The sequence below is a fragment of the Lagenorhynchus albirostris genome, chromosome 5 (genome assembly GCF_949774975.1).
Source record: "Lagenorhynchus albirostris chromosome 5, mLagAlb1.1, whole genome shotgun sequence".
Classification (NCBI taxonomy): Eukaryota; Metazoa; Chordata; class Mammalia; order Artiodactyla; family Delphinidae; genus Lagenorhynchus; species Lagenorhynchus albirostris.
This window is the reverse complement of record NC_083099.1, coordinates 16,184,862-16,212,762: the sequence shown is the minus strand read 5'-3', so window position 1 is coordinate 16,212,762 and position 27,901 is coordinate 16,184,862. Positions and strand designations below refer to the sequence as shown.

The following is a 27,901-nucleotide window of genomic DNA, read 5'->3' as shown; positions in this document are numbered from 1 at the left end:
GCCATTAAGGAGGACACGGAAAAGAGTCTGGGAGAAAATATTTGCATATCATGTTTCTGATGAAGGATTCAATTCACAACATACAGAGAACTTCTACAACTTCCTAATAAGAAAAAAACAGCCCAACTAAAAAGTGGTCTAAAGATTTGTATAGACATTTTACCAAAAGCACATGAAAAAATGCTCAATATCATTAGTCATTGGGGGAATTCAAATAAAAAACACGGTGAGGTGCTATTTCACATCAACCAGAATGGCTATAAATAAAAAAGACAATTAGAAATTTCACCGAGGATGTGGAGAGGTAGGAACCCTTGTCCACCGCTGGTGGGAATTTAAAATCATACGGCCACTTTGAAAACAGGTTGGTAGTTTTTAAAAAAGTTTCACCTAAATTTATCATCTGACCCAACAATTCCACTTATAGGTATCTACTCAAGAGAAATGGAAACATAGACCTATGCAAAGACTTACATGCAAGTAGCATATACGTTTTTAGTAGCATTATTCATAATAGCTAAGAGTTGAATCACCCCAAATGTCAACTGATGAATGGATAAACCAAAGGCAGTAAAATCACATAATGGAATACTACTCAGCAATAAAAAGGAGTGAAATACACCTATAATATGGATGAATTCAAAAACGTGTTGCTAGGGAAAGAAGCCAGATACAAAATACCACTAAGGTGAAATGTCTAGAAGAGGCAAGTCTATAGGGGTGGAAAGTAGATGAGGGCTAGGGGTGGGCGTGGAGACTCACTGTAAGGGTATGAGGGGTTCTATTAGGGTGATAAAAACTGGATTATGATGGTGGTTGCACAGCTCTATAAATTAATTAAAAATCATTGAATTGTACATTTAAAATGGATGAAAATTATGGTATGTAAATTATATTTGAATGAAGTTTAAAAGGAACAAATAGTATACAGAAGAGGAAAGGAATAGATACAAGCTAGCAGCTCACTGTGCAATAATGGATGAGTTTTCAAGGCCAGGGAAAAGCACCTAGTAAGCACATTCCCTGTCACCTCTTGAAGAAGATAGTGAAATGCAAAATACATTCAGCAGGAGTTTCCACCCCTTGACGTAGGTGAGGGGCACTGCTTAACATGTCTAAACCTCATGATTCATTTATGAGTTTTCTTCTTTTACCATGTATTTTTTTTTTGCGGTATGTGGGCCTCTCACTGTCGTGGCCTCTCCCGTTGCAGAGCACAGGCTCTGGACACGCAGGCTCAGCGGCCGTGGCTCACGGGCCCAGCCGCTCCGCGGCATGTGGAATCTTCCCGGACCGGGGCACGAACCCGCATCCCCTGCATCAGCAGGCAGACTCTCAACCACTGCGCCACCAGGGAAGCCCCATGAGTTTCTTCTTTTAGAATTCGGTTCAAAATCCAGAGACCCTGGCTGTGGGTGATTATTTGTACTTTGGGGGCATCCATACTCCCATTTTCTTAATTCCTATGGAAACTATATGAGAGAGTTGGGTTTTAATTCGTTCAGACATGATATTTGGATTTTTCTGGAGTCAAGTTTGTGTTCCAGGTTTGGGAAATGAGATGTTTTATTCTCCTCAGCTGGCTTATGAGAGTATCCTCTTGCCTCCTTAGTCTCTTATACTACCTTCTCTAGATGAAATGCCTCCCCTAATTTAGGCCACGGCTCCTCATTTTTGCGTTTTCTTTTTCTCACGAGCGTGCATGTCTCCTCGGATGGTCGGCCATCACCTCTCTTCTACAACCTTCCCTTTCCCAGACTTCAGTCCACTGTGTACGCTGGAGTGTGTCGTCTGTCTGTGTTCCTCAAACTCAGCATTTCTAAACTTGAACTGTCTTTCCTTCCTTTGGCACACATCATTTTCCTTTCATCCCTGTGTGTGAATATTTGGTTCATCTCTTAGTTGAGAGAGCTTAAGACCTCAGTACTGGACTGGATCTTTCTCTCTTCCTTGCCCCCATCTAGTCAGTCACTTATCTAGTCTTTCTGCTGCTTCTGTTACAATATCATTCCTTTGTTTCTGTCCTCACCTTGCTCCTCCCAGTCATCTTCCAGATCCAGGCCCTCCTAGTGTCACATGTGGCCCTGTACTGACCTCCTCTCTGGTCTTCCTGCTTCTCTCCTCTTGAAGCTGGCTGTCCTGCTTCTTGTTGCTAGATTCTTCTTTCTAAATTACCCATGTCATCATGTTCTCTAACCCTGAGTATGATAAGACAGGGAACTTCTTGAATTACAGTTACTAATGAAATATAAGGAATTTTTTTTTTTTTTTTTTTTACTGTTGGAGATCATGGAGTGTGGAAGCCAAAGGATGCTGGGTTCTGATAATTAAAAGTTGGCACTCAACTTTGGGAGAAATCTTCTTGTCCCATAATTAATCCTCTGAATCAGATGACAATAATACCTACTCTATAGAATCATTATGAGGTTAAGTGAGAATATATGTTTATGAATTATGTGCTTTGTGAACGTAGCTTTTGCCTGTGTTATTTCCACTAATCCTTGCCTACATGGAATTCACAATCATTTTCATCTGATCGGGGATTCTCTCCGTTAACCTAACTGTTGCCTCTCAGGGGCGTGCCTTGTGTTCAGTCCCCGATTTTTCTTCATACCCATTCCTGCTCCTGCATGGCCTCCTTTCTCCCCCTCTTTCCCTACCTTGGGAATCTCTACCTCCCCTTCAGTGTCAAGGTCAGAATCTGACCTTTTCTATGAGGTCATTTTCTCAAAGTCTACTGGTGGTCCACGCTCAGGGATTATAAAGAGGGTAAAGGGGAGGGTAAGTTTCTGCCATCAAGGAATTTAGAATCTACTGGAGGATCCAGACGTACAACAGACCACAAAATACAGAGTGAGAGGTTGGGATGCTATAGAAATCCAGCGGTAGAGGTGTCCCCTGATGAGGGGAAGCAGGGATCAGGGAGGTTCCATGGCAGCTTCGATGCCTGGCTTGTGGCAGGTTTGCTGAAGGTCCGATGGGAAAGGAGCACATGGAAATGCTGAGCATGGCCCAAGGTAACATGCAGTAGTCTGCTGGGGAGACGATGATGGCCTTGAGTGGTGGAGAGATGTGACAGATCGAGGCATATTGAGCAGTGAGTGGCTGACTGATGTTGGTGCAAAGGGACGGGGAGTGTTGTGTCCTCCCAGGATTTGGCAGTGGGTGTCGGTCTCTTTCACTGAAGTTAGGGCCCCGTGAGAGGAGGGGCACATGAAAGAATGGGTGGAGTTCAGGTTTAGGTTTGTTGATTTCAGGATGCCCGCGTAGCATCCATGTGGAGATGTCTACTAAGGAATTGAAGATAGAGGTCTGGAGCCTGAGGAGGTGCTCCTGGCTGGTGAGGTACATTTAAGATCAACAGAAGATCTGTGATAGAAGAAGCGATGGGAGTGGCTGAGGTTGCCCAGGATGAACCTGCCCAGTAGAGTGAGAATAGGAGAAGGCTGACTTCGAAGCTTTTAAGGAGCAATTCTCGGGAAAGTGAAGTGCCTGAAGGAGTGCTCAGAGAACTGGAAGGATTACCGGCAAAGATTAATGGCCTGTGAACCGAGATGGGAGTTTATGAAATGAGAAGTCGTAACTAGTTTTCTCCTGCAGGGAAGTCAAGAGACCTAGGACAGCGAAGCGTCATTGGATGGGATTTAGTAACAGGGAGGTCACTGTTGGTCTTTGCCAGGGCTGCATATGTCGTGCTGCCTGAGTGCAGGGGCTGGGGACGGGGGGAAGTAGGGGCAGAGCAGAGGGCTGATGACAGAGGCTTGGGTAATACTTGTGAGGTGAGGAAGTAAGGGAATGGTTTCAGACAACTCTTTCAAAAAAAAAAAAAAAAAAAAAAGAACAAAACACTATGCTTACCACAGGAAAAAGAGAGAGAGGGTGGGGGGTAGAGGTAGATATAGTACCGATGGAAGATTCTGCTAAGCTTCTCATTTCATGTCTTACATTTAAAAATATTTTTCCTCACTTGGCTTAAAAAAACAAAACAAACAAACCCTTGCTCCTACCCCTGGCCGACATGGTGGCGGTGTGGTGCCGACCCCAGCTCTGCCGCCTTTCAGCTTTCTGACCCTCAGTCTCCTCATGTGTACAGTGGCTGTGGTGATGTATCCACTATGCGGTGAGGTTGAAGTGAGACTGTTTATGAAGCATCTGGCACAGCTGTGCAGGGTATGGGCTAAGTCTTACAAGCCCCTGGTGCATGTTGTCGGTACCCAGTAGAATGCATTTAGTGATTGATGGGTTGGGCACAGGGTGAATGAAACTCATTTCTCACCACCTGAGAACTGTTGCCTGTTTGTAGTTTCAGCCGCCCCGTGAGGAGTCATTTGATCGTTTTGCTCCAAGAGCTTCGTACCGGTTGCCTCTGAGCCTCATCTGCCTGCTCGTTCTTCAACAGCAGCACCGAAGCTCCCGGGCCCCCCGTGCAGTTTACAGCAGAGCCGCTGTGCATACTCTGCGCGTCCCAGCGCCTGCAGGGTGTTGGGATGAGCATTGCTTCAGCTGTAGTCATGGGCTTGGGTCCAGGATCTCACTGATGGGCAGGAACCCTGTCATGCCACCTACTGCTCCCCTAGCTGAGAGCTTCTTGAGAGCTGACCTCTCAAGAAGGCGATGTCTGTGGCAGTCCTGGGTTTCACAGCCATTCCTGAGGTTAGATAGCATCGAGGCTGAGAGGAGACCTTCTAGGTTTTTTCCAGCCAACCATTGATATGATCCTTTGACTATTAACTGTGTTGCGATGTTGTTAGTTGTAAGCTGGCTTTTTTTTTTTTTTTTTTTTTTTTTTTTGCGGTACGCGGGCCTCTCACCATTGTGGCCTCTCCCGTTGCGGATCACAGGCTCCGGACGCGCAGGCTCAGCGGCCATGGCTCACGGGCTCAGCCGCTCTGCAGCATGTGGGATCTTCCCGGACCAGGGCACGAACCCACGTCCCCCGCATCGGCAGGCAGACTCCCAACCACTGCGCCACCAGGGAAGCCCTAAGCTGGCTTTTTAAATGAGTGAAATGAAATGGTAGAAAAGGATGAACATGTCCTCAGTGTCTCCTTTGTCTTAGGCCTTGAACTTGGTGCTTGATTTCTCCTGCAGCCCTCATAGCAGCCCGTGCCCTAGGTGTGTTTTATTCCCATTTTCTTCCCCAGCTGGGAAGATCTGAGGTTTAGACATGTTAATTAACTTGCCCTGACTCACACAGCCAGTAATGCGTAGGATCAGCATTCCCATCAGATCTGACTGAAACCGTATCTGCGGTTTTTCCCATGATCCTGCCCTGGAGTCCACATGCAGAGCAGTTCTGGGGTTGGTATTGGAGGGCCGGAAACGGGAGGGCCAGGATAGGGCGGCGGTGGGATTTGTTTTCCCTGTCAAGCTCGTGAAGGAACTGCGGATCTTCTAAACTGGAGATGTAGTTTGGCTTGGCCTGAACCATGTGGAAAAGAGCAGGAAATTTCCCTTAAGCATGCAGATTTGGATCCTGTCTTGGAAAAGAAGATCTGCCCACAGTGAGCGTGAACGGTCCAGCAGTGTTCGCTGACTCTTCCCTTTGGAGAATATGCTGTCTGGGTCACCGGCTCACGGCATCCTCTGCTGACGTCCCTGGGCCTCCTCACTCGGGAGCATTGCTCGCCAGGTCCTGTAGACGCTTGATTTTGCAACTCTCGGTGCGTTTATCGTTTACTCTTCTATGACGACATTTGACCTATATGGATCATCCAATGTTCTACGTTGACGATAAACATGCCTTTCTTCCTCCCTCTCTACCAACTCCTGATTTTTCTCGCTTCGGTGACCAACACTTAGCATTCTTAACAAAATGACTTTCCTGGTACCGCTTAGCAACCCAGAAAGAATAGTGGCAGGAGATCTTGTTGTTTAGTGCACACCCGAGAATTAATTAATTGTCACAGTTGACCTTTTCTCTGTGCCCAGCCCTCTTCTGAGGCCTTTAAGTGAAAACCCTAACTGGTCGTATTGTTAAACTGCTTTTATGGTTGGAAAAATGGAGATTCTGTGTCTCAAGGAAGGAAAGGTTTATTAACGGTGGAGCAGAGGCTTGACTGAACCCAGGTGTGCTGGATACGCAAACCTCCGCTGTAGCCTGGAAGGGCAGTGGGAAGACCGGGGGAGCATCAGCACCCGGGGCTCCGGACCTGCTGCGATGGGCACACAGCTTTGTTCTCACCGTTCCCGGGCTCGGTCTCCACACGGGCGGGCAGCTGCTGTGCCGGGCTGGGGAACTCCCTCCTCAGCAGGCAGAGCCGGCAGGCGAGCGCAGCAGGCCATGCGATCCTTAATTCTCCCCGGCTTCCCAGGGCCTCGTTATTGCCTTTCTGGTCAAGATTTGAAAGATAAATGCCAGTTAAATGCTTGCTCCCCAGAGCAAGCTCCGTAGAGCTTGCTGCTCACGATTTTTTGGACTGATTATTTGGTGATGGTGGTTCTCAAGTGACAGAGTTGTAGTATAATTCTCTCTCTTATTTGTCCTCCACTTTTCAATGTGTTCTTAAGAAGCTCACGTCTGGAGCTGCAAGAATTTCTGAGGGTTTTTTTTTTTGGCGGGAGGGTGGAGAGGGGTCACTTTTTTTGTAGAAAAGCTATACTAAGCCAGTAGAGCATATGGGAATACTGGGAATACTGCTGTAGTCCCTAAAGTTCAGTGGAGAGATGTAATGTTCACAAGACCCACCTAATGCAAAACTTCTGGTGAAAGGTGCAGCCTTTCTTGCATTTTGGAATCACCTGTAACGTAAGAATCTTTCCCAATTTAAGCCTGAGAGAGAGAGAGAATGAGAGAGAGAGAGAGAGAGAGAGAGAGAGAGAGGAGAGAGAGAGAGAGAGAGAGAGAGAGAGAGAGAGTGTGAGTGTGTGTGTGTGTGTGTGTGTGTGTGTGTGTGTGTGTGTCTTCCAATGCTGCTAAGATACAGCTCTGCTGAAGGCCTTGGGAAACAAACAAGTTACCTCACTGGGTATATTGACTTCTTTCTGTGATAGAATCAGGTCACTGTATTCATAAGGCACTTCATTAATGCAGGCTTGGAGTCAGTGACCCAAAGGTGTTGGAATGCAAAGCACACAGCCTTCATTCTGGTTTTTCAGGTACTACCCTGAAGTTCTCTTTGCAAAGTTATGCTTGACACCTGTAGCTTACAATTAAGCATGTTTTGGTTCACATTTGGATTTAACTTTTCTTTTTCCAGGTGACCTCTGATTACTTCCTTAGTTCCTCACTCACTCACTCACGGATTGATGTAGGGAGGGGGGAGGGGGAGAGGGGGGTGTGACCTGGGTTGTAAACCCCTTGAAGGCAAGGTTTGTGTCTAATGCTTCCTTATAACCTTACCCCAGACCTGGTCATTGTGCAGGTGGAGAGCCTCGGCGAGCTTCAACAGCTTGCTCAACGTCACACAGACAGTGAGAAGCAAAGCCAGGAGACGAGCTCCAGTTTTTGTGGCCCCATAACAGGCTGCCTCTCCGCTGTGCTGCTTGGCTTGATCGGTGGCACCTCAGAAGCAGCCTGGATGGTGCCCTGGACCCCACTGCAATCGGCGGGTGTTACGGTTTTGACTGAGTCTTTGGCTCTGACCCTGGGCAAAGCCTTTTAGCTCTCGGAGCTGGAGCTTGCCTGTCTGTGAAATGCGGAAAATAATAAGTACCTGGCCTGGCTCGCAAAGGCACTGTGAGAATCTGGAGAGGTACTGTGTGCAAGTCCATTTTATATTGTAAGTGCTGCAGCAATGTCATTCCTGGCAAATCTTTTTTCTGCTTAACAGTGAAAATCTTATTACTCATATAGTCCAATTTTTATCGTTTCCTTAATTGAAATGTATATGTTTGTGTTCTGTTTCGGGAAAGTCTAATGTATACACAGTGAAATCCTGGACTATTAATACAGAGTTAGCTGGTCAGAGAGGTTACAGGCTACAGTCCCAATAGCCAGAGTAGTGGTTTTGAATGAATCTGTTCTAACCCAAATGCATTTCAAGTGGCTTCTGGTCCCTTAAAAAAAATTCTCAGAATCTAAGACCCCAGGTAAAGTCTTCAGTTGTTTGATTACCATTTACCAACCTATTAAGAAAGGAGAGTACTTTTCACAGGCTTATGGAGATGTTGTTCCTTGTTTTCGAAGGGTCATTCCATGGCTTAAGCATTATACTTAAGGGTCGTAATTATTCTTCACGGTGATGATGGTGGTTGCCATGGTCACCATTCTAATGAGGTCATCACTATGGTTATCTGGGTTGTGGATGAGTGGGTAGGTGTCCTCAAGGCCACTCTCAATAGAATTGGGTGTCAAGCTAGCTACCCTAGTTTTTCGCATCACAGTTTAATGACACTGCAATGCTTTTTGTTTAAATTAATGAATTAAGACAGGTACTTAAGAGACAAGTCTTCCTTCAGCTTCAACCCCTACCATCAATGGTAAAGATTCTTTAGTGAGGTCTTGAATGCTAGTGGATCTCGTACAGTTTTCATCGGCATCAAACCCTCACCGTGTCTCATTTTTTTTCCTCTCATAAAAACAAGAAATAGGAATTTTGGGGATTAACAGATACACACTGCTATATATAAAATAGATAAACAACAAGGACCTACTGTGTAGCACAGGGAACTATATTCAGTATCTTATAATAGCCTATAACGGCAAAGAATCTGAAAAAAATGTCTGTCTATAACCAAATCACTTTGCTGTACACCTGAAACATTGTAAATCAACAGTACTTCAATTTATAAAGAAATAAATCCCCCCACCCCACCCCCGCCCCAATGTAGTAAAAAGATCTGGCATCACAGATAATTTATTTTGTATAATGTGTGTGTGTGTGTGTGTGTGTGTGTGTGTGTGAATACATACACACCCACATACATACATATATAACATTTTCTTTAAAGTAGTTCCTGCTGTCAACTTCACTGGCATTAATTATCTTTTTTTCTTTATGAACGAAGTGAAACAGTACAACCCAGGAAGGGCAGAGAGAATAGGAATTGGCAGGTGATCTCACGGAAGGCATGGCCAAAGACCAGGAGAAAAGCTGATCCGACACTGTCCTCCGATGTTTCTAAACAGCTCACTGTGAAGTGAGGGGACTAAAGCGACGGATTGCAAATTCATATAGAGCCCCAAATCTAATGTCAGTGAGAAAAGTGAGCCAGGTATAAGAAGAAATAATCGCAGCACCATCAGGCCAATAAAATACAGCTGACAGCTTCGGTGTTAGGAAAAATGATCGGGAAGGCTGGGGGCTGCGGTGAACTGGGGAGTGTTGCCCCACTCCCAGGCTCTGGGCTGTTGCCATGCAGGTGTGTGGGTCACCTGCCATGAGACTATAAAAAATGGATTTTTATATAAAATTGCACGAATTTCGAAAATTTAGATTAAAAAAATTCTGGCTTAATTTCATTAAAACAGACCAAATAAAGCTGTTTGTGGGTTACAGTTTGTGACATCTGACTTCATGGTGGGGCTGCCCCAGGTCTCTCCATGGGGTTTCTACCAGTAGCCTGGGGGACCTAGAGCCTTGTTACCCAGTGCCAGCTCCAAACCTGCCCCTCATTTTTAGTAATTTCCCCCTCACTTAATATTTTCCTTTTCACCTGAAATTGATGAGCTTGTAAGACGAGAGCGTTCATTATAGGATTTTAGAACTTAATGGCATTGTATTCACTTTGGGATGAATACTTTCTCAAAAGCTCTAAGGTTTCTTCTTCCTTGATGCTGATGCATTAGGTTGAACTGAAATGGAAATGTTTTTATAGATGGCATTTTCATATGGTCTAACTTAACATGTCTAGCACTTGGGAAATTTTGGTAATTGGAATCGGGTATACTGGGGAGAAGGGGGCAGAGAGATTCTGCTCGATTAATTATGAAGAAACAGCAATGTGGTGAAAGTATGTTCTACCATCTGCCTCCGTAGGATGGCTTCGACTGAACTTTGAGCTGCTATCTACATGCGGTCGCCCCTTTTCATTGTTGTACTGGTGGCTGTAGGCACCGTGTGGATACTTCTTTTTCATACCACAAAATATACATAGATATTTTGTTTCGTCTTTGCAACAGGAAATTAGAATGTTTGGGGCTAACGGGAAAAGAGAATATTGATGTTGAAGAGATGAGACCGTACTATTTTTTGAACAGTGATCATGATTACATTGCTCACTGATACACTGATACAGTAGTTACCTTTTTGACAGCATCCACTGTGCTTTATTTAGGCATATTGCTGTGTATCATATGGGTTCTACATAGACAATTGTGACACAGTGCGAGACTTTGTTTAAAGTTTTCATTTTCCAGGACTTTTAACATGCTTGGTTGAAACAACCAAAAAAGAATGTAGCTGTTATTATTTGAGGCTTGCATGTTACTGTGCGCCGTGAGTAGCCGCAGGGTACCCAGTCACGATATGAAGGACCGGCCTCTTTATAAATACAACCAGTAAACAATTAATTTTGCAGCTTTTCCAACTTGTCCTTTAGTCCGTTTATCTAATTTGCAATGAGCTTTGAGAAGCTCATTGATGATTTGTTTTCAGTTTCATGTCTAACCTTTGAGTTTGGCAGTTATGAGGAGGAACAGGTTTGGACAGGCAGGTCTTCCACCCCAAAAGGAGTGTGGCAGGCCCTAAAATGCCTGCCATCTTGAGGCAACTCATGCCCATGAATTATTTTCTTGGGTCTCTTCTGTCAGCTCTCAGCCGGAGAGCCACCCAGCTCAGTGCTGACAGCCCAAGTGTTTTTCTGTTACGATTTTTCTTTCTTCAACTAGATCATAAGCTCCTTTAGTGCGGGGACCTTAGAATATTTTGTTTCTGCAGCCCCCTATTATACTGGCTTCCACTTTGGAAGCAGCCAGAGTCTTGATGTTTTTAGCAAAGGGTTCTCTTTAGACTCAGGGACTTGAAAAGTGGAGTTTCAGAAGACAGATTGAGAGCCAGTAATATCTCTAACCTGAGAGCATGTCCAGACTACAGGCAAACCCTCCTCTGGTAGCTGAAAAGTCTGTGTTTCTGTCTTGCTAGTCACAATAACAACAACAACAACAAAGTTAATAAGCGTATGGGTTCAGCAAATGCTGACTAGTATTATTTTGTGCCTAGGACTGTTCTAAATTATTAAGATAAATATATATATATATATATATTTGCGGTACGCGGGCCTCTCACTGCTGTGGCCTCTCCCGTTGCGGAGCACAGGCTCAGCGGCCATGGCTCACGGGCCCAGCCGCTCCGCGGCATGTGGGATCTTCCCGGACCGGGGCACGAACCCGTGTCCCCCGCATCGGCAGGCGGACTCTCAACCACTGCGCCACCAGGGAAGCCCTAAGATAAATTTTAATTTATCAAAAAGACATTGGAATCAAATTGCAGATCTGCCACTTACTTAGGCAGGTCATCTAACCCCACTATGCTTCCGTTTCCTCTTCTGTAAAACACTCATATAGGATTGATTTGAGCATTGAATGAGGTATTACCACAGTCTTATGTCATTCAAGCCTTATAGATCTTTTATTGGAGCTTGGCATCTTGGAAAAACTCACCGTATAGATGCTTCCTGAGTGGTAGTAAGAATAGTACGCCCATTTTTCAGATGAAGAAACTGAGACTTGCAGAGGCTCCTGCAGCAGACATGTGCCGCTGGAGCTCACCCAGGCTAGCACACCTGGTGAGGGCACAACCTGGATTTGAACAGAGGTCGGTCCGAGTGCTGGGCTCTTAACTACTCTTTTGCTCCTATTTCTGCGCAACCCGGTGGCGGGGGTTCGTGTGTTCATTATAATCTGATGTCTCTCCTTTGGGCAGACTAGGTAATCAAGTAGCTCCAACTTGATTGTAGGGCGTGATGCGCCCAAGACAGCCACTTGTCTACTTCAGTGAAGGAGTACAGCAAATAAATCACAGATCGGTACAATTTCACCTGTTAAGTTACTGACCAAAAAAAAAAAAGAGGTCCCAAATAGCAAATACTGAGTTTGCTTAGAACGCTAAAAAGTAGTGACCGAGAGCATGATTGACTGCAGGCAGACGTGGTTCAAGGTCAGAGCTCTGCTGCTTACGTGCATACCACTTAAGCCTCAGTTTGCTCACCTGTAACACGGAGGTAACAGCAGTATATGTCTTCAGGTTGTGTGAGGTTTTCTAAGAAAATAATCTATGTTAAAATGTGAAGTAGTCTTGGACCTATATTAAGGTATCAGTGCACGTTAGTGATTGTTGTTTCAATAATAAGGTTTAGAAGGACAGTTTGTGTCGTACGAGTTCTATCTAATACATTAGAAAAAGTCAGTTAAGGAGTTCCCTTCTTCCAAAATGTTGGAAATTATTATTAGAAATTGCCTTCTAAGAGAAATTATAGAATCACTGATACGTATGACAATGTGATGGCTTATACCAAGTGAAACTTTATCAGCGCTCTCCTTCAAATGCATCTTTAGTGTAAGTTTGTTCACATTTGGATAATAAGAATGTCAATGAAAGTTAAGATGTGCTAATTACGCACAAGAGGAAGAATAAATGTTCTGTTCTGCCCAGGTATGAGGAGGTTAGAAAGTTTGGAAATTGTTGCCAGGTTGGATAGGGGCTTGGCTTTAATCAATGGCCTGAAGCAGAAGGTTTGCCTCTCGTTTCTTGTTCACCGTGATGTTTTCCACGTGGTTCATCTCATCTAGTTTTAAACCACAGGGTCTGGGTTGCCTCTGCTCTCTCCTGTCTACTTCAGAGAGTCAACAGCTCTAGGAACAGCAGTTGGCCCTTCCACTTGTACTAATGCAGAATTTCCCACCCGAGGAAGCAGGAGCAGACTGTCTTCATCTCTGCCTTGCAGAGGTTGAGGGGGGCCTCTGAAGAGGTTGAGATTTGATGAACATCACATAGCTGGCTGGGACAGAAAAGGGGAGGACCAGTCTTCTTCCTCACCACTGACCCTACAGTGTCCTCTCCAGCATCTGCATGTGGTTCAAGCCTTGGGTTCTTGTTAACCAACCCTAGTGCCTCAGCACATCACCTGGATCGTGGGAATCTAGCCATACAAGGGGCCTCGAACAACCATCCGATCTAATCCCCTCATTTTACTGTGAGAGGCATCAGTGAGCTCCTGAGGAAGTTAAGAGGCTCAAGTCGGACGTAACTTTTGACATTGTCAACGCCCACACCCCGGCTGGCCTTTCTGCTTTAAACCAAAGTCCTGTCCCATCCTGCACACAGCAGCCCCCTGGAGACTGTGGGATGCTCCCAGGTGATTTTGCCTAAATTTCACCTCCCTTCTATCCTGCCTTCACCACCATTCCTTTTATTGGGCTCTGAGGGCGTTTCATGGGTTTTCCTAGTTTTTCCTCAGCTTATAGGAGTACAGAGAACAAATGGCCGTCCGTGTCTCTTCTGTCTTAAGTTTCTGTGGCATTTTTTTCAGAGGACCGGGCTATGGGTGACATCTTTTGTTCTTAAAGGAAGTGAAACCCTGAGATATCAAGGAAGGAAGGAAGGAAAGTAGACAGACTCTGAAGGGGGGCACAGATACCACTAACCTAAATAAAAACATCCATTCTCATTTAGTTTTCCATCTCCCACCCATATCCCAGAGTGTAATAAGCCCTCCCAACATTCTGTCTCTAGCCAGGAAATTTTTGCCTGGGTCTCTTCATGAAATAATTAGGATTTTCTGACTAATCACTTTTTCTTTTCTAGGCTCCTTCCTTAAGTATATGGTACTCAGCAATCTAACTGCTCCCCCAGCCCCTTCTCCTTAACCCACATATACCTGGAACCCTTTTTGAATAGGTGTTGGAAACAGTAGTCTTAGGATAGGATTTTGCTGAAGGACTAAAACAACACGTCCCCTTGATCCCTTAGCTTCAAGGAGGAAAAGACTGTTAACCTTGAACTGGCAGAAATAACAATACAGTATAAATAAGATAATAGTATAAAATAAAAAGTGTCTGGCTCTGTTTGGCAATATGGAACCAAAGTTTTTGTTGTTCATTTTGCTAGTAAATCGGAGTCTCTAATCAGAATTATGAAAGGAAGTCCTTGTTAGAAAATGGTCATATACCTAACTTGAAAGATACACTTTGAGAATACGATAGAAAATTCCGTAGCAGATAAATCTTAACCTAGTAAATCGAAAAGTCACCCTACCTTAGGCTCACGTATCTTTCAGAATCCTTATTATAACTTAGAAGAGTTCAGATCTCCTTGCTGGCTTCTTGATTCCCTCAATGAAGTAAAAGCTTCCCCACGACTTTGAATGTGAACCAGACCTAAGCTGTCCCTAAGCCGTTCGTCACTAGTTAGGCAGTTTTCTCAGCGACTTTCCTGACATGTTTTAACATGATCTCTTCAGGAATCAGAAAGAGGATCGCCCTGTTCTTTGTGCTACAACGAAACGATTGAGATTCTTTTATCAAAATGAGGCAGTTAGGAGAGAAAATCATCTTTTTTTCTCTTGATCTCTTTTTAAAAGAAAAGTGAACGAAACAAATTTCAGTTTGGGGTCTTGGGAAACAATTATAAGGGACTTTGGATTTTACTCAACTAATAAAGCAAATGTGATTTAAAAATCCACTTAGTAGAAGTGATTTCCAAAATACCGTTTCCACGTTTGAAGGCACAGTGCACGGTTTGCATTACCTGCCTCCCTGAGCTGGAAACCGTGAAGTTCCATGAAGTACGAGGACTCTCGTTTCAGAAAGTGGTTCCTCCCAAAGAGAGCTTGTGGATCTCATCCACTTAGCATTCTAACCCCCACTTTTTCTTCAGACCTCAGATTTAAGCAGAGGTATAATTATACTCTTAATCAGGGCTGCGTCCTACCAACCATGGCTTTTAAGAAAATTTAAAAAAAAAACAACTTCATTTACCTTTCATGGCGGTAGCTGGCTCTCCATTCACCTGATACGGGTGTCTTCAAGTCGAAACAGGCTTCTCAACTCTAATTAAGAATAAACCTTGAAACTAAGGTTGGCAGGGAAGTTGTTTTTTTGTTAAAGCGTAAAAAATAAGCTTTTTTTTTTTTTTTGCCCCTGCCGGTGAAGGTAGGTGCTCCCCTGCCCACCTTGAGATCGTTCTTTGGGGCACCCTTTCAAACTCTCCTGCTCGGAGACAACTGGAGCAACTCGCTTTCTTGCTAATAGAAATGACTCACACCTGAGAGTAGGTGAGATTTGTAGACTGGGGAAGAACATTTCCTGAACCTGCAGGAATCAGATGGTGATTCACCAGAAGGGAACACAGAGGGCTGGAACCCACAGGGCCAGAGGGCTGTTTAAGGAGGAGGAAGGCATCAAGCCTCACGTTGGGGCCTCTTAAAGCAGACCCAGTGTTTAGGGTTTTTTGGGGGGTGGGAGGGGAACTCCCTATTACTAATCAGAAAATATGCATTTACAAACCTTCCTGCTAATTAAATTTTGGATAAAAAGGAACCAGAATATCTTTTATAAAAGACATCTTTCATGGTATTATTCAGTATATTAAAGACAAATTAATATGTGTTTATACTGGTGATCGATAACTTGGGAAACCTGTTGTCTTATTCAAGAATCTGCTGAATTCCATATAACCTGCTTTCACCTACACAAAAATATTTTAAATAAAGTTATTTAGGGGGCGAGTTTACCTTATCTCTTGAATTCCACAAGACAACTTTTATTCTTTTAAAAAACCTTACCACAATGATAAATTTATATAATCGAATCACTTTTTCCTATTTGTAATTAATTTTAGAACTTCCAAAAAATTTCCCAGAGACTCCAAGATTTTCTTGAATGCAACATTCAAGCAAGTAAAAGAAATGAAGAAAATATCACCAAATGAAATCAAAACTTGTTACTGTCATGGTTGAAGAGAAAGATAAATGAAAATAATTAAGGTGGAACATTTTTTGAAGCTAGTAAATAATAGGTATTACTTAGTGTTTACTTATGCCTTAAGGAAATAATGTGTATGTACTAGTTGGGTTTTTTTCCTGTGTTTATGCAGAAGAACAAATGTATTTAATTTAAATACCAGTAGTTGAATATCAAAAGTTTGTTTCTTCTGTTGCCTTTTCCTAAACAAATAAAATTAAATGGTTGAATTTAAAATTGAATTGTTTTAAAAATTGTTTCTAAAATTGAATGGTTTTCCATTCCATTCTATTTAGGATGGATTAAGTATGTTGTGGATGAGTAGCTAGCCCTAGGGAAAGTCTCTGAACAAAAATTAGCCAACTTAATAGTGGCTCAGTCGTATAAGAAATTGCCACATTTACTAAACCATCCTTCGTTCAGGTTGGACTCCGCTTTGTGCCATTTGGTACTACTTCTCCAGGGATTTCGCTTTGAACATGTAAAGCCCGTTCCCTGCATCTTGATGGGGGGGGGGAAGTTATGCCATGCAGGCCTGAGATGAGAGACTTGTTTTTTGGGGGTTGCACTTCTTGCCGTTTGTCACTATGATCCGTAAACAGTAAATGATGTACTGCTCAAAACGGGAACTCTGCCAGAATGACCAACTGCCGGCCTTAAAAGCATCAATTCAAAGGAGCACATCCGTTCAGCCTCCTTGAAAGTATGTTGGGCAAAGACCTTCTCTGCAAGTTCTGAGGATTATCGCCCCACAGTTCCAGTGGTGGGCGTGAATTCACGTGGAGGAGCTTGTGTGGACAAATATTTCACGAGCTCCTGTTGAGGGAATAAAGGCAGTTCTGTTATCTACCTTAAATTTTAATACATTTGTGACCTGGGTTAACTTCATCCTATTACTTGTCAACTAACTTAATACGGTTTTTTTGTTTGTTTGTTTTTTAATGTTAAAGAAAATACCTTTCCTTTGTTACATCGCTGCTGATAATATTTTTCATACACTATTCCGTTTTGAATTTGAAGGGAAATGTTTTGATAATTCAGGGTTATACACCTTGACTTTGTATGTGTTGGTTTTGTATTAAGGTTTCCGCAAGGAGGAGGGAAGGAACTGGTGTCAGTGCGGTAGGTGGCCCTCCTTTTCTCCTCCTGAGGGTGGGCTGGGCTGGGCATGGACTAGCCTCTTCCTGGCCTTAGTCACAGTGGGATTGTGTATTTAAAAGCCTCTTCGGCTGGCCATGCAAAGTCTTGTAGTGAGAAAGTTAACATGAGGCACCCTTTATGCATTTGTCTTAAAGCACGTTATGCCGATCTCAAGTTGGGACTTGTTAAAGCTGGTCTTACATAACCTTCAAAAAGGGAAGTAGTACAGGTTTAGTCAGAGAAGAGTGTAATGCTTCGATGAAAAGAGCAGCTAAGAACCAGTCCATAACTTTATTGTTGTTCAAAGCACCAAAAGTTTAACCTGCATAATTTTTTTCTGCCGATTTTTATAGCACGTCTCACATTTCATAAAAGCCACAGGAGACTTTATAACAATAATTATCTTGCTGCTTCAATGGAAGATCCTATTAAATGCAAGGAAGCTATTTTAATAATATTGTTTAGCTATTACAAACCCCAAATTTATTTTGAATATAGGACGATGTCCTAGGATATGTGTTTGTGTTTCTCTACCACCACAATGTTTAAAAAAAATTTTTTTGTTTCATTTTTTATTACAGGTGATTTTTTTCCTTCTATAATGTTACTTTTAAAGATGTTAAACCTACAGACAAGTTAAAATTATAGTTCAAGCAGATTTCATCTAAATTTTCCCATTGACATTTTTCACGCCCTCCCCCACCCTCCCCCTCAACACACATATTTGTGGGGAGACCTGTTTGAAGTTGCAGTCATTGTGACAGATGTCCCACCCCTAACTACTTCAGCATGTATTTCCTAAAAACAAGGATATTCTCCTACCTGGAAATTCCCTGGTGGTCCAGCGGTTAGGACTCTGTGTTTTCGCTGCCCAGGGCGTGGGTTCAGTACCTGGTAGGGGAAGTAAGATCGTGCAAACCACACAGCACAGCCCCCAAAAAACCAACAAAAAAAGGGATTTTCTCCTACCTACTCACAATATTCAGTCTGAATTTTGCTTTTTCCCAGTAACATTCTTTACAATTTTTTGAGGCAGAACTAATCAGTGGTCACACATTGTGTTTTTCTAGTTTACTCTTTTATTCTAAATCTTTCTGCTTTTTTTTTTTTTTTTTTAATCTCCTTGGCTTTTGAAAATTGGTTTGCTCTGTATTCGCTAGGTCCATCCTGTGGGTCACTTAGTAAGGAGATGCTTTCAAATGTTTCTGAGGCAGTTTGAATATATTACCCTGAAGTCTACCTTGGGGTTTGGAACTTTGAAATCAAATGGGGATATCTATACTCTTGTTTTGGACAGAGACCTGGTTCGTGGATCCAAACTCACTTTTTCTCTGGGATACTGGACAAACTCATTCAACTTTTCCCGGCTTCAGTTTTCTGTAAAACTAAGGTTCTGGTTTAATCACAGAATTTTAGATGAGAATTTCTATAATCTTTCAAAAATATATTCTTAAAGAGACAGAAGCACTCAAGGAGAGAAGGTTTCTAATGTTTCATCCCTTTAAAGGAATGAAAATAGGTAATGGTGTTGATACGTCTTCCTAAATCCCAGAATAAACTTTTTTAACCCTATTCCTACCTCCCCCCTTTTTAGTGTGAGGCACTGGCAAATGCATTGCTAAGCCTTACCTTGGTCTTCTAGTCATTTCTGCCTTGCATATGACCGCCTGCTCGCTCCTCCCTTTATTTGGCTTCGCTGCATTGGCCTGGACCTGGGCATAGTGTTGCTTCCTCCAGCGCTGCTGGGCAGAGAATTGGTACTGCAGTCTAATTTTCTCTGTCTCTGTGATCTCTGATGTATCCATTTTTTCTGAAAGGAAAATGCACACACGAAGGACCTCTTAGTCTTTCACGGTACATGAACTCATCATTACAAGACAAAGATGAGCAGGGATCTAATTGACACATAGCTCAAATGATCTGTCTGGGATGCCCATGTCTTTTGCATGTAGCCAGAACATACAACAAGGGCTGCAGTAAACTCCTCTCCAGATCTTCCTGTCCCACCTCCCTGTACACAAAAATCGCTCTACCTGTGGCTCACCATCCAGTTGCTGAGAATTCGTGCTGAGTATAATTATTACAAACCCTTCAATGTTTCCTGGCTGAGATTGGTATCTTTAGGTCCCTGTGCTTGAATTACTGTGTTTAATCTGTCATTTGAAATGATTTGTATCTATTAGGTTTGCTTTCAATAAAGCAGTTACCTTTTTCTGGTATGAGAACTTCATGTGTAATGGTCAGTTAAAGGGGAGGGATGGTTTGGCGACTGACTCTGGAGATGTGCCTGCATCTGACCTCCGCCCTCATACTGATACTCTCTTCTATACCCGGCCCGTTCCTCACTTTGGAAATCTTCTTGTGAGGGGCGGTGTCAGCCTTGATAAGAGCTCAGTAACTGGTGTCACGTACTTTCCAGTGTGGATTTCAGCCTCTCCACTTAGGTGCTTTCTTACTTTGGGCAAATCATTATTATATCTGAGCTTCAATTTCTTCTTCTGAAAAATGGCTACCTTGTAAGAGTGTAAAGTTTAAATGAGATAATATACTATAGGATAATTCCTACAGTGTTTGAAACTCGGTTGGTACTTAGTGAACAGTAGCTTTTTTTTTTTTTTTTTGGTCAGAGGGCAGAGGGAGAGTAAGTAAATGAATACGAATGGGGGTGTTTTTATGAATATGAAGTTGGAATGATTAAAAATTTAAAAACATTCTGCAACTAGAAAGTCAAGGTTAAGTTCATAATATTTTGATTGTCTGACACATCTGACACTTGGGTGTTGGCACACCCTTTTTTTTTTTTTTTTTTTTTTGTTTTTGCGGTACGCGGGCCTCTCACTGTTGTGGCCTCTCCCGTTGCGGAGCACAGGCTCCGGACGCGCAGGCTCAGCGGCCATGGCTCACGGGCCCAGCCGCTCCGCGGCATGTGGGATCCTCCCGGACCGGGGCACGAACCCGCGTCCCCTGCATCGGCCGGCGGACTCTCCACCACTGCGCCACCAGGGAAGCCCATGGCACACCCATTTTCTGACTGAAGCTGGTTCTCTTGGTTGTGTGGTGACACTCACCGTGTGATTTGCGCCTCTGCTCTGGGGGCCATTTCACATGGAGCGTCTTCACACTGTGCTGCATAGGAAGCATGGCAAGGAGCTACTACTCCACCTATTCTTAGAAACCCTTGGAAAAGGCCGAGCTAATATAACAGCTGTTCTTATTTCCTCCTTGGAGCTCCTGTGAACTGAATTCACAAGAGTAGCTTGTCGTCCCGCCCTTCCTATTGCAGACTGGGGCTCTACGCCACCTCCTTCTTAGAGTGACCACTGACCTCACAGTTGTAGATTTGTCACATTTGACCTTCCCAGACTGTGGGATTCTGCTGACTCTCATTTCCTCCTCGAACTTCTCTTGTTCCTCAGTTTCCCAAGGAACGTCTTGGTGCTCCTTGTCGGCAGTCCCCGCCCCCACAATCCCAGGCATCGCTCCTCTCTTTCTATCTCGTCTGTCACGAGACTGGTGCAGCATGGCTTCTGAGGTGCTTAGCTCATGCCTTGTTCTCCCCCTTTCTTAGAAAAGATGATTCCCTTGGCTTCTGATCTAGCCCTGTCTTCAGAGCCCTGGACCCATATTTTGCCCCTACTGGCTGGACTCCTTGACCCAGCTCTCTCACTAGTACTTCATATTCAACACACCCGTCATGATCAAGGACATCACCCAAGCTAAGGTTCTTCAAAGCAATGAATCTCGATTGGGAGGGGGTGTGATGGGGATGATGGACCCCATTGAGAATACATTTTGCATATCAATCACATACGTTTTACATGTAAACCCATCCTCTCCAGTGATCTTGGACTCAAGACCTTTGTCTCTTTTTGAAAACGTCTCTAAGTTCCATGTCAGATTTCTTTCCCCTTGGCTCTCGCCTGCATAGATGGAAGGCTTCTTTAACTGCTCTCTTGGCCTCAGTGGCTCCGTTAATTCGGAACTGCCTATTGCCAGCAAGTTGCTTTTGCTAAAGCACGGCATAGAGAACAGTAGTCTTCACTTCAGCCACCTTCAGTGGCTCACGGAGAACTCCGAACACCCCAGCAACCCAGAAGTGCTGTGCACTGAGGTCCCCGTTCCCTTCCCAGGCTCGTCTTCCCCTCGCACGTGCTGCAGCCTCAGGCCCTCCGTGGCCGCTCTCGCTCGGCCATCACAGCGCCCACCCTCACCTGAGCGTTCCTCCAAACTGCTCAGAACCGCGGGGTTCCCTTCCGAAGCCTCTGTTTTTCCCCCGGGGTCCAGTTCACACGTCCATCTCCTGTGAGCCCTTGCTCAGTTTCTCCATTTGGCAGTAGCGGCCTTTGCCTCCGAGCTTCTCTGGTGAGCTAATTATGTCTCTTATTCCACGAACCACGTTCGGATTCATTATGGTCTCTGTGCGGCTTCCAGGGAGGCCCAGGGCCCTGCATGAAGCACACAATGAAGGAGTGATGGGCTAAATGAGCGAGTCAACCCACTCTTTGGGCTGTTACTCCTCTTAAGAACTAGAGGGGCCCCCAGAGGGCTCAAAAGGTCCATGGTTGGTCTGTTCATACCCCTGAGCTGTTGAAACTTTTCCTGTGTTGAGACCTCTCCCTCCCTTTTCAGGAGTCCCCCTCTTCACCATTCTCACAGCTGGGGCTTGAGGTGTCACCCCTTGAGGAATTAGGTTTGTCCCGACTGTCGGAGAGGCAGTGCAGCAGAGCCACTGAGGTGTGGTCTTGCGGCCGCCTTCCGGGGCGTCTGTCCCAGCTCTGCCTCTGCTTGCTGGTGGGGTCGTGGGCACCAGGGTCAAGGTATCTGTTCACTTGGTGCCTCCGTTTTCTTTTCTTTTTTTTCTCCCCAACAGGGAGCCCTGTAGTATCTGTCTCCTGGGGTAATAGTGAGAAGTAGAAAGGTGATAACCCTTGTAAGGTGCGTACATAACATGGTGCGTGGCACATAGCAAGCATTCAGTAAAGGAGTGTAAGGTCCTGGGAGGTGCTTGTCAGCTTCTAGGTCAAGGATAATTAGCTGGCAGCATGCGGACCACTAGGGTCCACACGTGAAGGTACTGTTTTGTGGGATTCAGGGAGTGTGAGGGGTGACTACGGAAGCTTTGAAAATAACAGGAAATATGGCGGAGTGGACTGGATTTATGATTTCTCTTGAAAACATTAGAAGATCTGCGATTGTCAATATAGTGGTTAAGAACATGAGCTCAGAGGGGCTTCCCTGGTGGCGCAGTGGTTGAGAGTCCGCCTGCCGATGCGGGGGACGCGGGTTCGTGCCCCGGTCCGGGAAGATCCCACATGCCGCGGAGCGGCTGGGCCCGTGAGCCATGGCCGCTGAGCCTGCGCGTCCGGAGCCTGTGCTCCGCAACGGGAGAGGCCACAACAGTGAGAGGCCTGCGTACCGCCCAAAAAAAAAAAAGAATATGAGCTCAGAAGCCAGAGTCTGAATTAAGAGTCGTAGCCTTGCTACTTGTAAGTCGTGTGACCCCGTGCCAGTTGCTTAACTTCTCTGTTTCTCAACTTCTTCATCTCTAAAATGGAAATAACAATAGCACCTGCTGGGCTTCCTGGGATTATTAAACGGACCAGTATATTTAAAGCTCTTGGCATGCTTGCCTGGTACCTAGTAAATAGTAATGTGTGCTGTTTTGTCGTTGCTGATGCTGGTTTTACTGCTGCTGTGGCTACCAACTGGCAACCCTGGGCCCCAGCTCCCTCCCGTGCCAACAGCTGGCGCTGAGTAGTAGATGCTCCCCTAAGTGGGACGTGAACTTCCCAGGTAGCTGTAGTTCATGCCGCTGCCTGTCACCTTATATCTGTCCTGCTCTCTTTGTAACAATGTTGTTTGTCTCCTGTTGACAGGTCTCACCCTTGGGCACTCATGTCCAGGAGTGCAGTGCTGTGCTGTGAATCAGTCCTTACGGATGTATGAACCTCAAGGGACTTTTAGCACAGGGGTTCTTAACATGTGGCCCAAATCGGTAGCATCCTTATCTCCTGGAAACTTATTCCCAGGCTTCACCCCAGACCTACTGAATCAGAAACTCTGGAGGTGGGCCTTGCAATCTGTGTTTTAAGAATCCTTCTAGCTGGCTCTGGTACCTGCTAAAGTTTGAAAACTACTGATTTAACACATGTGTCCTATATTCATATTACCTACATTTGGTTTCCATGTAAAATTTAAAAAGTGGAGTTGTGTTTCCAGGCACTTCAATTGATTTGTAAGGGCTGCTGTCTGTTCAGTGTGTACTCCCTTAGCTATTAAACACAGCTGGGTGCGGGTTCCTCTGCTGTGGTGCTTTTGTTCTGTTAAGATCTAATCTATGTGAGCTTTGATCTATTAACTTAGTGGAAGAGTACAGTTTACCTGGGTTGATGGTCAGGCATTTTTAGAAAGAAGACTTTAGAAAGTTATGGAACGAGCTGCTTTCAAATGCATATGGAATATATGAAGTGATGAGATTAATAAGACTGAATAATTTATATTCTGATGTCATGATCGCTTTATCAGCCATCTAACTTCTTTGAGTTGGTAATTCACACTGCTTCTCTGCCTCTTCCTCCCCAGCCTCCGCCTTTTTTTTTCATTATTTTATTTTTTTAACTTTTTATTTTATATTGGAGTATAGTTGATTAACAATGTTGTGATAGTTTCAGGTGTACAGCAAAGTGATTCAGTTATACATATACATGTATCTATCCTTTTTCAAATTCTTTTCCCGTTTAGCTTGTTACATAATATTGAGTTCCCCATTTTAAATATAGCAGTGTGTACATGTCAATCCCAAACTCCCAGTCTATCCCTCCCCCAACCCACCCATCCCCCCTGGTAACCATAAGTTAGTTCTCTAAGTGTGTGAGTCTGTTTCTGTTTTGTAAATAAGTTCATTTGTATCATTTCTTTTTAGATTCTGCATATAAGTGATATCATATACTATTTCTCTTTCCCTGTCTGACTTCACTCAGTATGACAATCTTTAGGGTCCATCCATGTTGCTGCAAATGGCATTATTTCATTCTTTTTAATGGCTGAGTAATATTCCATTGTATATATGTATCACATCTTCTTTATCCAGTCATCTGTCGATGGACATTTAGGTTGCTTCCGTGTCTTGGCTCTTGTAAACAGTGCTGCAGTGAACATTGGGGTGCATGTATCCTTTCAGACCATGTTTTTGTCTGGATATATGCCCAGGAGTGGGATTGCAGGATCATATGGTAGCTCTACTTTTAGGTTTTTAAGGAACCCTCATACTGTTCTCCATAGTGGTTGTACCAATGTACATTCCCACCAACAGTGTAGGAGGGTTCCCTTCTCTTCACACCCTCTCCAACATTTATTATTTGTGGATTTTTTGTTGGTAGCTATTTTGACCGGTGTGAGGTGATATCTTATTGTAGTTTTGATTTGCATTTCTTTAACAGCGATGTTGAACACCTTGTCATGTGCCTCTTGGCCATCTGTATGTCTTCTTTGGAGAAATGTCTATTTATCCGTTGCATTTCTCTACACTAACAGTGAATGATCAGAGAGAGAAATTCAAGAAACGATCCCATTTACGATCTCATCAAAAAGAATAAAATACCTAGGAATAAACCTACCTAAAGAAACAGAAGACCTGTACTCTGAAAATTATAAGACACTGATGAAACAAATCACAGACCACACAGACATATACCATGTTCTTGGATTGGAAGAATCAATATTGTCAAAATAACTGTACTACCCAAGGCAATCTACAGATTCAGTGCAATCCCTATCAAATTACCAATGGCATTTTTCACAGAACTAGAACAAAAAAATCTTAAAATTTGTATGGAGACACAAAAGATGCCAAATAGCCAAAGGAATCTTGAGAAAGAAAAAAGGAGCTGGAGGAATCAGGCTCCCTGACTTCAGACTATTCTACAAAGCTACAGTCATAAAAACAGTAATGGTACTGGCATAGAACATAAAAATATACATCAATGGAACAGGATAGAAAGCCCAGAAATAAACCCATGCACCTGTGATCAATTAATCTATGACAAAGGAGGCAAGACTATACAATGGGGGAAAGACAGTCTCTTCAATAAATGGTGCTGGGAAAACTGGACAGCTACATGTAACAGAATGAAACTAGAACATTCTCTAATACCATACACAAAAATAAACTCAAAGAGGATTAAAGACCTAAATGTGAGACCGGACACTATAAAACTCTTAGAGGAAAACCTAGGCAGAGTACTCTCTGACATAAATCGCAGCAATGTTTTTTGATTTGTCTCCCAGAGTAATGGAAATAAAAATAACAAATGGGACCTAATTAAACTCAAAAGCTTTTGCACAACGAAGGAAACCATAAACAAAATGAAAAGACAACCCACAGATTGGGAGAAAATATTTGCAAATGATGTGACTGACAAGGGATTAGTCTCCAAATTTTACAAACAGCTCATGCAGCTTAATACCATCACAGCAAACAACCCAGTCAAAAGATGGGCAGAATTCCTTCCCCTTTTACAGTAATTTCTCTTGGTTTCTGAAGACTAATTCTACATGGGACAATATCCTCTCCCACTTCCCCTGCATCAGGGGTATTTGGAAGGCCTTATCCAGTCAAAATGATGACAGCTTTTGACAGAAGCCCTTAACTGAGCTCTGAGCTTACAGACTTTACCAAAGCTACTAATGTTTTCTTCCACTTTTCCCTCGCTTCTGTGTCTCATTAATGGCTATGGTATAGTTCCCCATTCTGTAAGTATTCTAGATTTTAGTATTTGTGATTGCTAGTCAGGGAAGCTCTCCTCAAATAGTTGTTCTTCATTTTGTGAATGTGATTTTAAGCTGACTCTTCTCTAAGTTCTTGGTAGATTATTTCATTCTACACGTCAGGAACTCTGCTTTTGACTGTAATATTATTATAATTTAATGAAATATTTGCATTTATGGTGGACACATTTCCTATTGAAATTTTATCTTGAAAGATCTTTCCAAAAAATTATATTCATTATCTATATCCATTCAGTGTATTTTGAAAATATTATTAGAGCTGAAATACATGGGTCATATTCCCAAGCGTAGTTTGAAATGTGGCTTAGATGCAGTTACTTATAATACATTATTAGAGTCTGCTCATGATTGTATAATGTACTCAGTAAAGGTAACATGGATTTAGTGACATCTCTAATAGTTATTATGACTTAATTCTTTTATTTTAGCAAATGAAAATCAGATGTCAAAGTACTTTCTAAGAGTTTTGGTGATGGTAATATGCTACAGTTACAAATTTTACTTAACCAAAACCAACAATACATAGCTAAAGCATTTTGTCAATAGCTTTAAAACTGAAATGATGATAGACGTTAGCCCCCAAGCTATACGTATACTGTTTAATAATCCTGCTTCCTTCCCGGTCATTCACTAGTGAACCCAAGAACACCCACACTTCCCAGGCCCCTGTGTACACGCATAGGAGACCAACTAAAAAGAGCTTGAGCTTTCAAGAAGTTTATATTATCATCTGATAAGAAAAACATCAGTGAAAATTGGCTTCCCTTTTGCTTCTCTAGTATGTAAAAATAAAGCCAGTTTGGCATTTTATCAGATATTTATTGATTGCACAATGAGACACAATTTCTGCTCTCAGAAGTACACATAGGGTATGAAAAGAGTTGATACATGACGAGCCAGTAATTACAAAGCAGTGTGATCATTATAATAATTGAGGTGTGACAACACACAGATGATGGAGTGATTGGGTTTGAGGTGGTGGTGGGAATTTAGCCAGATGAGATTTCATGGTTTAAGTGATGGCAACTTAGGGTTCCACGGATGGATAAGAGTTTTCTTGGTGAGTCAGAGGGAAATTTACAAGTGCAATGACATGGGGGCAAAAAAGGAGCATGGCATTTTCTGATAATTATAAACTTACACAAGAGTATGAATTTCCAAGGATGGAAGAATGCTTAGGAAAAAAGGCCAGAAGGGTGGACAAGAGCCAGGGCCTTCAGGGCCTTTGAGGCCATGGAAAGAGGCCTGGGGTTCACAGTCTGATGGTTGTATTGGAACTAGTGCCACTTCTACAGAGCATGACTACTCCTTTGTACATTTTATCTAGAAGGTGCAAATCAGCATCTACAATTCCAGATAAACATACTTTAGCAGCTCTTTTTTGAACCACAGAGGGATTCAGGAAAACATATGGAGGTAAATAAGTACAAGTAGGTCACCATCCTCTAAAAATTTCCCAGTATAGATGTTACTGATCGTGGGTCAGCAGTTCTATCTATATGTGTACCAAGAATGGCATAACGATGACATATTCTATTTAAGACATTTGTAATTTATCCTCTGTGGGAAGTATTGTGGGAGATACCAAGAAAACATGACATATTTTCTGTCTTCAAAATATGTTGTCTCTCTTAAAAAATCCTAACCATCTTTGGGGGATGCAGTCAAGAATACAGCAAGCTAGGGACTTCCCTGGTGGCACAGTAGATAAGAATCTGCCTGCCAATGCAGGGGACACGGATTCGAGCCCTGGTCTGGGAAGATCCCACATGCCGTGGAGCAACTAAGCCCACGCGCCACAACTACTGAGCCTGCGCTCTAGAGCCCGCGGGCCACAACTACTGAGCCCGTGAGCCACGACTACTGAAGCCCGCGTGCCACAACTACTGAAGCCCGCGTGCCTAGAGCCCATGCTCCGCAATGAGACGCCACCGCAGCGAGAAGCCCCCGCACCACAACGAAGAGTAGCCTCCACTCGCCGTAACTAGAGAAAGCCCGCTCACAGCAACGAAGACCCAGTGCAGCCAAAGATAAATAAATAAATCTATTAAAAAAAAAAAAAAAAGAATACAGCAAGCTGGTAAAAGGAACTCGGCATTGAGGGCCTAACATACCCAAACAGTGGGAGAGGTA

At 43.5% G+C, this 27,901-nt stretch overlaps 1 protein-coding gene across 1 annotated transcript in view; it reads left to right on the top strand.

The window, feature by feature from the left end:
* Positions 1 to 27,901, top strand: part of MED12L (mediator complex subunit 12L) — a 326,097-nt gene that overhangs the window by 198,744 nt on the left and 99,452 nt on the right. The window lies entirely within an intron of this gene.